The following is a 12,207-nucleotide window of genomic DNA, read 5'->3' on the forward strand; positions in this document are numbered from 1 at the left end:
TCCTTCCTTCCTTCCTTCCTTCCTTCCTTTCCTTTCCTTTCTTCTTTCCTTTTCTCCTTCTCTCCCTCCCTTTCATACTTCCCTCCTTCCTTCTTCACAGCATTCAAACATACCTTACTTTGTCCCTTTTTTCCTCTCATTTCTCACAGGTTTCAGAGCAGTTAACAATACTATGACCTCCCATTTAACCCTAAGGCAAGACCTTAACCTTCAATCCAACAAATTAGATCTCTGCCTGCTCCCAATGTATTCTTATTACTATTACTTATTATTACGTGTACATTGTAAATGTGTTGGTATTGAAACCTCTGTGGACAATCAAAGTGAACAACCCATCAGAACCCATTTGCTTTGACCATAGCTCCTAAAAGCCCTGACCCCCAAGTAGCCGTGTGCTAAGTGAGGCTCTGTAACACAGACACCATTTTCCTTATTCATCTGATAGGATGATCTTCACAGTCTTCTGTGAAATCAAACACACATCTCTACTCTGTAGTGCTAAGATCTCAGATTTACATCTGGAAATTCATCTCCACTTTAGGTCCACTGGAGGACCCTCTCACTTTACAGCAGAGGAAACTAGGACTCAGCAGAGAGAAGTGATTTACCTAAGGTCACTCGGAGACAATTAGTAACAGAGCTCCAATTTAAAAACCAGGTTTCTATCAAAAAATCCATCTCTCTTACCAGTATAATAGACATGTATGTGTTTGTCTCACTGTGTCCTCCACCCCATTGGAATAGCAGGTAGGATTTAGATTTAAGCAGTTACTCTGCCTTCTTTGTCAACCAAGACAAATTTAAAATTTATCAATATCTTTCTGTTTTTAACATTATATTCATTTCCCAATACATTCCTCATAGTGAACCATCCTCTATGACAAAGAATATTCAGAATAAGAAAAAAAGTGTGTGTATGTATGCATGTGTGTGTGTGTATTCAGCAAAACAAGTCAACCAAGTCCAACATTACATTCTGTGTTGTATACCAATAGTCCCACACTTCTGCAAAGATGGAAGGGAGGTACATTCCTGTCTTTTTTTTCTTCAGGGCAAATTCAGCCACCAGATTCTGTCTCACTAACTTCACCACTGTCCTTATTTCTATGTTTTCTTGTTGTTTTCATTATGCTTATCATTTTCCTGGTCTGCTTAATATATCTTTTCATCAGTTCAAATAAGGAAAAGGGGAAGGAAATAAGCATTTAGTAAACACCTTATATATGCCAAGCTTTGTTCTAATTGCTTTACAGATATTATCTCATTTGGTTTAAGACAAGATCAGTTTTAAGGGAAGAAATTGTAATAATTATAGATGATCTAAATGTGAGGTGTGTCAGTGGTAATTCTTCCTAGGGTCTCGGTGAACTCTGCATATAGAATGTATTACAAAATTTATAGTCAATGCAATTCAACAAGCATTCGTTCATTAAGTTATTCTCAGGTAATTTACCAGAGGCAGCTGGGTTGCCCAATGGGTAGAGAGTATTGGTCTTGGAGTTAAGTAAGATACAAGTCCCATTACATTCTTAGGTACTTAATAGTTGCATGACCCTGGGCAAGTCAGTTAACTCATTTTTAAATTGGCAATAATAATAGAACCATCTCACTGATCTTTATGAACATTTAATGAGATAGCATATAATGTGAATCTTGAAACCTAGCTATTTTTTTAACTGCCTACAAGTTCCCCGTTACTGGGATCAGTTGAAAACTACTTGTTTCAAGAAGCTTACATTTTTCTTGGATTCAACGACACTTATGAAGATAAATAAGTACAAAATATATGCAGATTATGGTTAATAGGAGGAGGAAGAGGATTAAAGAGAAGGATGTTTGAGAGTAACAGTAGCGGTACCCAAGGAGGATATGAATTTTGCCTTTCCGTTTGAAGATGCTGCTGCTTCATAGGGCGGGATTTCATGTGCTCCCTGAAGCTCATGAGTACTTTGAAAGAATCTAATCCAAAACAGAACAGCAGAAAAGCTAACCTGCTGGTTGGCCTGCTGTAACTAGGTACTGCTGTTAATAACTCCAGTGTTAGTAGGCCAGGGAGATGTTCATTCACTCTTCCCAAATCATGGCCTTTCATTATGCCAGAAATTTAGAGAAAGTTGTTTGATTTATTTTGGTGTTGGGGTTTTTCTTGGGGGGTGGGGGAGGTGTCATAAGATGTTCTTAGATAAATGAGAAAATAAACTTTTAGCATCTCTGGTCTCCAAACTTTTACACTCTCTTGTTTCTAATCCTTCCCCCAGTGTAGCTTCCCAATTAATGTTCTTAAAACAGAGTTCCCACAGTGTGTCAACCATTCAGCAAGCATTTATTAAGGACATACTGTATGCCAAGCATTGTGCTGTAGGTTGGCCATACATCACTCCCCCTAAAGAAAAAAAAAACCCATCCCTGACCTCAGAATATTGGCTGACTTAAAAGAAAACAATAAGGCTTGGTCTCTGCTTCTTTTCTGTCTGCTCTTTAAGTATTCTTTTGAACCCTTCTAGCCTAAGTCTCTCCCTAAGTTACCTCCTCCTCCTTTTGCCCTCATTTTATCTACAGCCACTCTCCCTTAGCCTTCCCCTGGAAAATGTATTGACACCAGGGTAGAAGGATCTGATAGCCACTTTATTAATCTCCCTTAAGGGTGTGCTCATTTGAAACACCCCTAATTCCAAAAGGAGCTCTTTTGGTCAGAATTTCAGTCACAAACCAAAAGAGGGGAAAGGAGCGAGATATCTTTCCTTTTCATCTTTCAGCCAGCCACCTAGGCAGCAAACTCTTACTGGTAATAATAAATAATGACCACAGGCATGCCTTCCTGTGATATTTTGTAGGTTTACATGTGCTTTTCTCATAACACACCCTTGAATAAGGTCCTAGAAGCATTATCCTTATATTATAGATGAGGAAACTGAGACTCAGATTGGTTAAGGGACAAAGTAGTTGGTTAAGTGGTCAAAGTAGCATTTGGACCCAGGCCTATTTGATTCAAAATCTGAAGACCATCCGACCTTATTTTGGTCCCCTGGGACTGTGCTCCATATTTTAGTTGTCTGCCAGGAAGGAGAGACCCTCCTTGCTTGTGGATTGTATAATCATAAGGTAAAAGACATTGTTTATGCTGTTGAAAAAAGGATGATTATTTGGGGGGAGGCTTTCCAAGCTACCTGAAAAGAGGATTTCCACTTGAGTATAATAGCCTTTTTTTTCTTTGTGTTTGCATAGAAGGCGGTGCATTGGTAAAAGATGCCGGCAATTATAATTTATTATGCTGTAATTGTTACCTAAATGTTTTTGAATAAGCAAAAATCACATCTGTTTAGGAGTAAGCTGCACGGCAAGAGAACTCCCTCTGAAAAAAATGCTGTATTCTCATCTTCTGTAACTGTACACATAAAACACCGTATTTATTTCCCCACTGAGTCCATTACATTCCCAAGTCAAACTGCATCCTCTCTTCCCTTCCCATATTAAACCCTTTGATTTAATGGAGGTTTTAACTACTGGTTCTTCAGGGAATTTTCAGTAGGCTTTGCACAGATTAGGTTATTGGAAAGTATAGTTATTTGCTTGTAAAGTGGCAGTTCTGTGTCAAAATTGATTTTCTCTGGTGCTGGAACAGTAAAACAGATAAGCTTCTGCTTTGCATCCAGAATGCCCTGATGCTCCCGCCATGATGGGATGAGGGGAGATGTTTGTGTGTGTATAAGTATATGCGTTTCCTTTTTTCCCCCTTTTGCTCAAATCGTTCAGTTGGAGGTCGCTTTGGATTGGAGAAGGAAATGAGTCAATGAACAATGCTGTTGAATACTCCCATCCTCCTGCCCATTCCAGGTGCCATGGTCTCTAATAGTGCTTTGGTCATGGAGAATAATAAAAATCTCCTCCAGTGATATTTATTCATTTCAACAAAAATAATCAGTCTTGTGAGGTAGGCAAGGGCACTGTGCTACTTTCTGGGGATTCAGTCAGAAGGACATAGTCCCTGTCCTCAAAGAGCTTATTTTCCAGTGGGAGAGACAAGGAGGTCATATCGAACTAACATTAAAGCACAGAATGAAAGAAGGAGGTTAAGCTGGAGGAAATGCTAAGAGTTGGGCAGTGTGGAAAGGTCTCACGTACTGCTTACACTGTGCCTGCAAGGAAGCCAGGGATTTTTAGTGCTTTGGAGACAGGGTTCTTTTTCCATCTGAATTTGTATCCCAAGAGCCTTGCACACAATAGGTCTCTTAAAATGCATCTTGGATTAGATTCTCCATTATTTAAGAAATGTATAAGCCGTGCATGTCTTTGTTCCTCTCTTGGAAGTGAATTGGACAAATTACCCGGCCATTCTCAGACTTGCCAGATTCATGCTTCATTAACTGTCCTGAACACATGGGCAAGAAGAATAAAGTCTTCTTGGATTTACTAAGTCACTCCCTTAATAGTGATTTCACTGTGAGTAAGAGAGGGTAGAGGGTGGGAGATGAGGTGCACAGAGAGGGAGACAGAAACATCTTAACCCTAAGATTATTGCTTATTGGAATCAGAACACCTGGTCCAAATTCTAGCCCTGACGCTTAGAGCACAGCATTTGTGTGACTTTAGCAAAGTTACTGAATGTCTCTTGTGTTGTAGTTCGTTGTTTTTCCATCCTGTCTGATTCTTTGTGACCCCATTTGGGGTTTTCTTGGCAGAGATACTGGATTGGTTTGTCATTTCCTTCTCCAGCTCATTTGACAGATGGGGAAACTGAGGCAAACTGGGTGAATTGACTTGCACAGGGTCACACAACTAATTAGTGTCTGAGGCCAGATTTGAACTCAGGTCCTCCTGACTCGAGGTCCACTACTCTATCCACTAAGCCATCTAGCTGCCCCCAGTTTTGTTATTGGTGAAATGAGAGCCTTAGAATTGTATTTTCTGCAAGGTCTCTTCCACAATAGAGCTCCCATCTGAAACCTGATTCCTAGTCACAACAGGACCAGTGAGCTTCTATTAGATATTGGGCCTGGGAGGATGGAGTTGAAAACAAACCACGCATGGTATCAACATAATGTATAGATCATCAGGCACAGCACAAGGAAGATCTGAGTTCGAATCCTACCTCAGACATTTCCTGGCTCTTTGACCCTGAATAAGTCATATGAACTCTCTGAGCCTGTTTTCTCATCTGTAAGATGGCGGTGTCCACACTGACATCCCAGGGTGTCAGACGATCATTGGAGCTACTGTTGGTGAAGGGCCAGTCCTAATGGCATTCTGATTTTACTCCAAAGCCATGTATCTGTCATGATATATCTTGTGACAGGCCTCGGTGAGGTTAACGTCTTTACCGAGATCTAGAAGACATTGTGCCAACCCATATTAGCAGGTTCTGGCAGAGACATGGAGCATTTATTCAAATAAGTGCAGATTCCTGATTAAGTCCCTGCTGTGCTCACTTTTCCAAATGAACCCTGGCAGCATCTGAAGCCTTGAATCACAGGCCAGTCCTGAAGAGTGCTAATGACTTAGCTGGGTGAGATATCAGAACTTACTATTGGACGATGTCCTTACAGGCTCATCACTCCCTCAGGTGGCCAGGAGGGTGTAGCAGCAAGCATCCCAGCATACCCAGGGTGGCTGCCAACACAAGTCCTGAGATCTGCTTTTCTAAAGGAAAGCAACTCAAAATGGGTTAGCAATCTTGCTTTAATCAATCAAACATATCATTTACCTAGTTCAGGGGGAAAAGTCAGCACCCCGAACTTCAGAGAATACAGACAGAAGTTATACAAGTATACAGACAGAGTATACAAGCAGAAGTTACAAGAAAACAGAGAAATATTTCAGCAGACAGGCTTCCAACTGTCTGACTATCACATCCATACCTAGTCACAGTTACCAGATAGGGAAGCAGCAACACCTGGGTTTTCAAAGCTGGGAGGCTCAACGGCTGCCCAGAGTCTCATCTGGTCAACTCACACAGCACTTCTCAAAGTGAGCCCCAAAGCAAAGCCTCACATCAGGGCATATATAGTCTTCTCCTGGCTAAGAGAATGCCACAACCCTCTTGACCCACTGCCCAATCACAGAGCACCAAGGTATGGGCATTCCTGAAAAACAAGCCTCCAGCCACAGGCTCCAGGTGCACTTAAGCCTATCAAAGGGCCTAGGGCCAGGGAAGATCTTAAATTCCCATTGCCATAACAGAGGGACAGGAAGGTTGGGACATGGCTCATTTTTTATCACACACTTGAATTGAGGCCTGCTAAGCTTGTGGCTCCACGGTTACTTATAAAAGGGGAGTCGTTGGAAGCTGGGGATTGTATCTGATATGTGTATTATGGGTATATGTGCATGCATTATATATGTATGTATAAGAAATATGTGTGTATGCATACATACAATGTGTTTGTACATCTATAAAATACAAGTGTATATATGTATATACAGACAAACATGCACGCACATGTGTGTGCAGACATATGCATATGTATGTCATGCATTGCTTGTACATGTGTGTCTATGTATGTGTTCTACATGCATGCCCTTATGTCTATATTAATGTGTATGTGTATATATGCAGACGCACACACACATACAGGCAGCTAGTTGGTGTGTTAGATAGAATGCCAGACTTTGAGTGAGAAAGACTCATCTTTCAGAGTTCAAATCCATCCTCAGACATTTACTAGTGGTATGAAGCTGGACAAGTCACTTCATCTCCATTTTCCTCAGTTTCCTCATCTGTATAATGAATTGGAGAAGAAAATGACAAAACTGCCCCAGTATCTCTGCCAAGAAAACCCCAAATTGGGTCACAAAGAGTCGGACAGGACTGGAAAACAACTGCACGACAAATCATTTTTATTATCAAGCTTCAAAGGACTGTTCTTTTCGGATGGGCTTTATCTATTCCCCACCAAACATGACAGTTAAAGGCATATTGTGTACTATGACACACTCGGGCACACTCACACATTTGGGTTATGCTAATCGTATTGGCAGCAAATGAAATTAAGCCATTAAGGCAATTAAGCGATTCTTAGATAACATTGGATCAGTTCAATGAAAATGCAAATCTGCATCCCATCTTTTAGAGAAGTAAGTTGATGGAAAGTCATTTTATGTTCCATAATAGACGTTAACTTTGTTCCAAAGAGCGTCAGCAACATTCTCGTCTCTGCCTTGCCCAGATGGCTCTGGTTGCCTTTCCCATTTATTCTCTCCTTCTCATTTCTGTTTGTCCCTTGGAATTACTCTTTTTCACCTCCTTTCAGACTTCTTCAGCATCCCCAGGTGGCCTTGATGGCTCTTCCACATGCCTGTGGGCAAACCTCAGTCATTTTATTTGACATTGAATGATTAGTGCCTTCCTCAACTCATTCTTGGCCCCATGCACCAAGGTGCTGGGGCACACACTTCCCCACCTTGTGACTACGTTTCCTTACATCCTTTTCTTCCGCCTGTTGGGCGTTTCTCTCCTCTTACAAGGATGGAGTTATGAGGGACAAGAGCTCAGCCTAAAATAGAACCTTCCCCCATTTTGGACTCATTTGTAATCATTCATTTTGAGTTTCTACAGCAAGAATCAGGCTCTCTAATTCACAGAGGCAGTGTGGTCTAGTGAGAGAGCCGGGACAGAATGATAGGCTCTTAGAGTTAGAAGTCTCATCAGAGACCCCAAAAAGGTCTCAGGTCAATTTCTCAAAATCACCCAGGTAGTAAATATCATAGACAGGACTTGAACCCAACTTCTCTGACCACTCTTGCCAGTGTACACACATCAACTTCCTGAGATTTTAGACGTCATAATGCTGCCCATTAACTATTTTTTCTTGGCCAAGATCCTTCCCCTCACTGGACCTCAGCTTTCTCCTCTATAAAAAACAGGGAGTTAGATTTCATAATTCAGCTTCAGCCAATATTTTTTTCTTAACAATACAAAGGTGGTGCAGTAGTTAAAACAATTAATGGTCCTGGAGTCCTGAAGACCTAAGTTCAAATTGAGTCTCAGACACTAACTAGCTGTGTGACCCAGGGAAGTCATTTAAACCTTGTTTACCCTAGTTCCCTCATCTGTAAAATGGGTATAATAATAGTGACTGCCTTCCAGAGTTGTTGTGAGGATCAAATGAGACAATAGTTATAAAACACTTTCAAAATTTTCAAGCGCTATATGAATCCTTGCTATTCCCAGATTTTTGTTCGACGTTCATAAGCATGCGGTACATGTTAGGAATAAAAAATCGCCCTGTGATTGTATCCTTCTCTACTTTTCTACTGTACAAATTGCTGTGCAAAGTCACCAGCCTCACTCTGTCCTCCAGAGACATCTGAGACCAAAGGCAAGACAGATCAGGAGGCGTGGCGATGGCCCCAGGCACCTTGGCCTTTTTAAGCTAAGGTCTTCCCCGTTCTCCGTTCTAGAGAAGGACTAATATGACCTTCCGTTTTACAGAAGGGGAAACAGAGACTAGGAATGTGAAAGAAAAAGAGCAGTGCCTTTGTGTGGGATTATTTTTATTTAACTGTGTGACATTCTCCCTTTGATTTTTATCATCCTCTGTTGTCAACATTGCCTACAATGCAAAGTCTCAAGGAACCATTCAAAGCTGGGGCTGGTTCCAGAGAAAGCCTTGATACTATCATTTCCATTTCTTCCTAAGCAGCCAAGGAACAGCACAGTGGCCCAAGGCATCGCATTCAGCCCTTCCCCATCTACTTAATGTTAATAAAGTATTTCCCAAGGCAGACTCTCTGTCACCCAGCAGGCCATATGGTCTTGGTGTGGATTTCTGCTGATTTTTTGACAGCATTAATGTAAACATTAATGGAGGAAACTTGTTTGCTTCTTGGGAATGTCACCAGGGCTCTTTTAACACAAAAGCCTCTTTGGATGTCATTAATTCCTTTGTCAATACAGGTCGTTAGAGGAAAACATCTTGTTAACCATTTTCCTGGGTACTGATCGGCAGCCCTGTTAAACATGTTGGCCTGATATCACCACCCATGCGGCAAGTAATATGGGATGCTTTCCTAAAGAAATTATTATTCTTGGAGCTCCAGGGCATGCATTCACCCATTATATATGCTCCAGACCTTTACATCTCCTTTACTTTATGGAAATAAATGCTTTCAGAGAGGGAGCCTTGCTAACCACCCACCCCAACATCATAAAAGCCCTTTCAGTAGGACTTTACTAATTGTGAATTCCTAATGATTCCACCCAAGCGAGGGTCAAATCAGTGCTCTTGTGTGGCTAAAGAGAAAAAGGTTTCCCATACAAATAAATGACACTAATGTCTTAAAATAGAATGTATGAAGGAAAGTGACATTCAGGAGTCACAGAAAGGTATGTTGGTTGTAAATGCCAAATAGGAATTCCCATTGTATCCTATAGACAAAAGGGACCCCCTGCAGTTTCTTGATTGAACATAGGGGTGACATAATTAAGACTGTTTTAGGGATTCCAGTTTGGCTGCTCTGTGTGGAATGGATTGGTCAAGTGATAGACTGCATACAATTAAATTATTATTCCTTGATTAATGAGGGTCTTACCTAGCATGGGGGCCTTGGGAATGGTTAAGAAGGGAATGGATTCAGGAGATATCTTGGAAGTAGAATTGACCAGTCTTGGCAATTGATTGAATATAGAGGTTGAAAATGAGGGACACCTAGAGGGTGATGATACCAGGGGTTTTGAACCTGGGTGCTTGAAAGTTTGGTGGTATCCTCCACAAAAAATAAAGTAGTTATTAGGAAGAGTGAGTGGGGAGGGGTAGAGGGAGATTTTTTTAAATTCTATTTTGAACATGTGACATTTAAGATACCTTTTGGATATCCAGGTGGATTTGTTAGAAATGCTCACAGGACATTTGAGATTTGGAAATCATCCCCAGAGAAATGGTAGTTTAGACCCATGAGATCTGATGGACTCAGTAAGCAAATGAAGGGAAATGAGAGAGGACCCAAGAGAAATATCTGGAATAGGCCCAAGCTTAATAGGCGATTGTGTGTGCATAAGCACATGCATGTGTATGTACACACACGTGCATGTGTATAGATGCATACATATACATGTGTGGTATAGAGAGGTGCACTGTACACTGTACATATGTGTATAGATTAATAATTACAGGTATCTTTGACATTAATAAACTCAGTCACAAATTCCGTTTGCTCTCATAGCAATGATGGAAGTATAAAGCCTTGTTTCAGCCATTAATTAGCTTTGAATATAGAGTTTTAACTAGAAACGCAAGCCATCAGTTTATTAATTGTTCTATTTTAAGGCAATTGGCTATTTAATCCTCATCTGTCACATTCATAAATTCGCTTGAACCTGGTCAGCCCATCTACATGTTCCTCTTAGTCATTTGTTACTTAGAAATTATTTCTTGATTCAGACTAATAATAGCCCGGTGATTTAGCCCTTTCAAGTTCACAAAACACCATCCTCAAAGCCCCCACCTGGAATACATAGGGCGAGGATTATTATGCCCACTCCACAGAGCAGAAGAGCGAGAAGCATTCCCTTTAAGTGACTTGTCCGACAAAATGTGACAACGGCTCAGGCCTTTTGATTGTAAGGGCACTGAGCTGGAGTCAAGACCCCTCAGATGAAGACCTGTGCCCAGGGTTTGTTACTTAGAAGTCTGATTATAGGCAAGTCACTAAATGGCCCTTTGCCTTAGTTTATCCTTTTTAAAAATGGAAATAATGATATTTGGCACTGCCTGCATCACAGGTATATATGTGTGTGTACACACATATACATATACAGTACACACACATATAAGCATACATGTGTATGTATGTACATACATGCATACATACACCTTCCTTAAAGTGGCATGTAAAATATAAATCAGCTGTGTTCCAGGGAGAAGAGTCCTAATTCAGATCCAGATACCTTGGCTCAGGACTTGACTCAGATCTTTGAAGGATGCCTTTGAGCGGGTCACTTAAGTATCTGGCCTTTTGTTTCTTCATCTATAAAATGAGGGGGTTGGATCGAGGTCCCTTCTGCCTTTAAATCTCTGAGGCCTTCAATTTAGATGTTACCTTGTTTTATCCCCTCAAAAAGTGAGGTTTTTAAAAATTAAGCAGTTCAAGATCCTCTAAATATAGGAGCAGGGGAAGGGCATCGTTTTTTGATCATCACCAAATTGGATTGTCGAAATTTGGAGTCAGTCCTGAAGCTTCAGCCTTGAGGGAAATCCCAGGGAAGGGCTGCTAAGCTCCCTGATGGACTGGAAGACGGGACCTAAAGCCTCCAGGGATAATCTGCCAAGCTTTTCAATCAGTCAGTGACAGGTAATTTGCAAGGCTTAGACTTTTTATCCCATTATAGCTAATACCAGCTAGAACCAAGGAAAACAGCCAGACCCAGGAAGAAAACCAAACAAAACCCCAATCTCATCCTGTTTTGTTGTGATTTCTTTTTAAGACTCAGTTGCTCAGCCCAGCTCAGCCCACACCCATTTCCTGGTAAGCACCTGAAACCCAATTACATTGATTAGGCCTGTAACCATTGGGCTAGATCTCAAAAGCAAATTTGCAAACAAAAACAAACCCTGCAACTCCCAAAGCAGCCATGGAAAGAAGGCTGGAAGAAATGCCAATGTTTTTGCTGTCTTACAGATAGCATTAGCTTAGTGCTGACATCACTTACTGCTGCCTCAAGTCCCCTTGAGTTAATACCAGCAACCAATTTAGCACAAGCTTTGCCTACAGCCTCCCCCTGCCTCCCCCCAGGGGGGGGCATGCACACACACGCACGCACACACACACAATTGTCCGGTCTCTTGTTTAATCTCTCCTCCTCACCAATTTGTCATTACCTTTCTGGGCCTCTGCAATAAAACTGCCAGCTTGGGTTAGTGGTTTTGTTACTTAGAGATGGCTAAACTCGAGGCCGGGGTTAAGAATGTCAGAGTCTTGACAATTAGGCCATGTGGTCTGACAGGTTCTGTCAGTGCATCCTTTTATCTTACAAAAAACTTGTTCTAACTGCACTGCACTTGTCCTAACACCCCAATTTTATCATGCCCCCTTCTCTTCCCTCCCTTGTCTCTGGTGGCATAAAGTGGCTTTCTCGCTTTATATCTCTCTGTATCTCTCTCTGACTCTGTCTCTGTCTCTCCCTCCTTCTGTACCCATATGTACTTTCCCATCTTTCTGTCTGTTTCAGTCTCTGTCTTTATTCCCCCCACTTTCTCTCTCTCTCTCTCTCTC

At 41.4% G+C, this 12,207-nt stretch overlaps 1 protein-coding gene across 7 annotated transcripts in view; it reads left to right on the plus strand.

Annotated features, from left to right (window-relative positions):
- The window catches only part of AUTS2 (activator of transcription and developmental regulator AUTS2), a 1,243,088-nt gene that overhangs the window by 714,002 nt on the left and 516,879 nt on the right, over nt 1-12,207 (plus strand). The window lies entirely within an intron of this gene.

The sequence above is a fragment of the Petaurus breviceps genome, unplaced genomic scaffold (assembly GCF_028583685.1).
Source record: "Petaurus breviceps papuanus isolate PSGF00001 unplaced genomic scaffold, PetGlider_PUasm1.0 186, whole genome shotgun sequence".
NCBI lineage: Eukaryota > Metazoa > Chordata > Mammalia > Diprotodontia > Petauridae > Petaurus > Petaurus breviceps.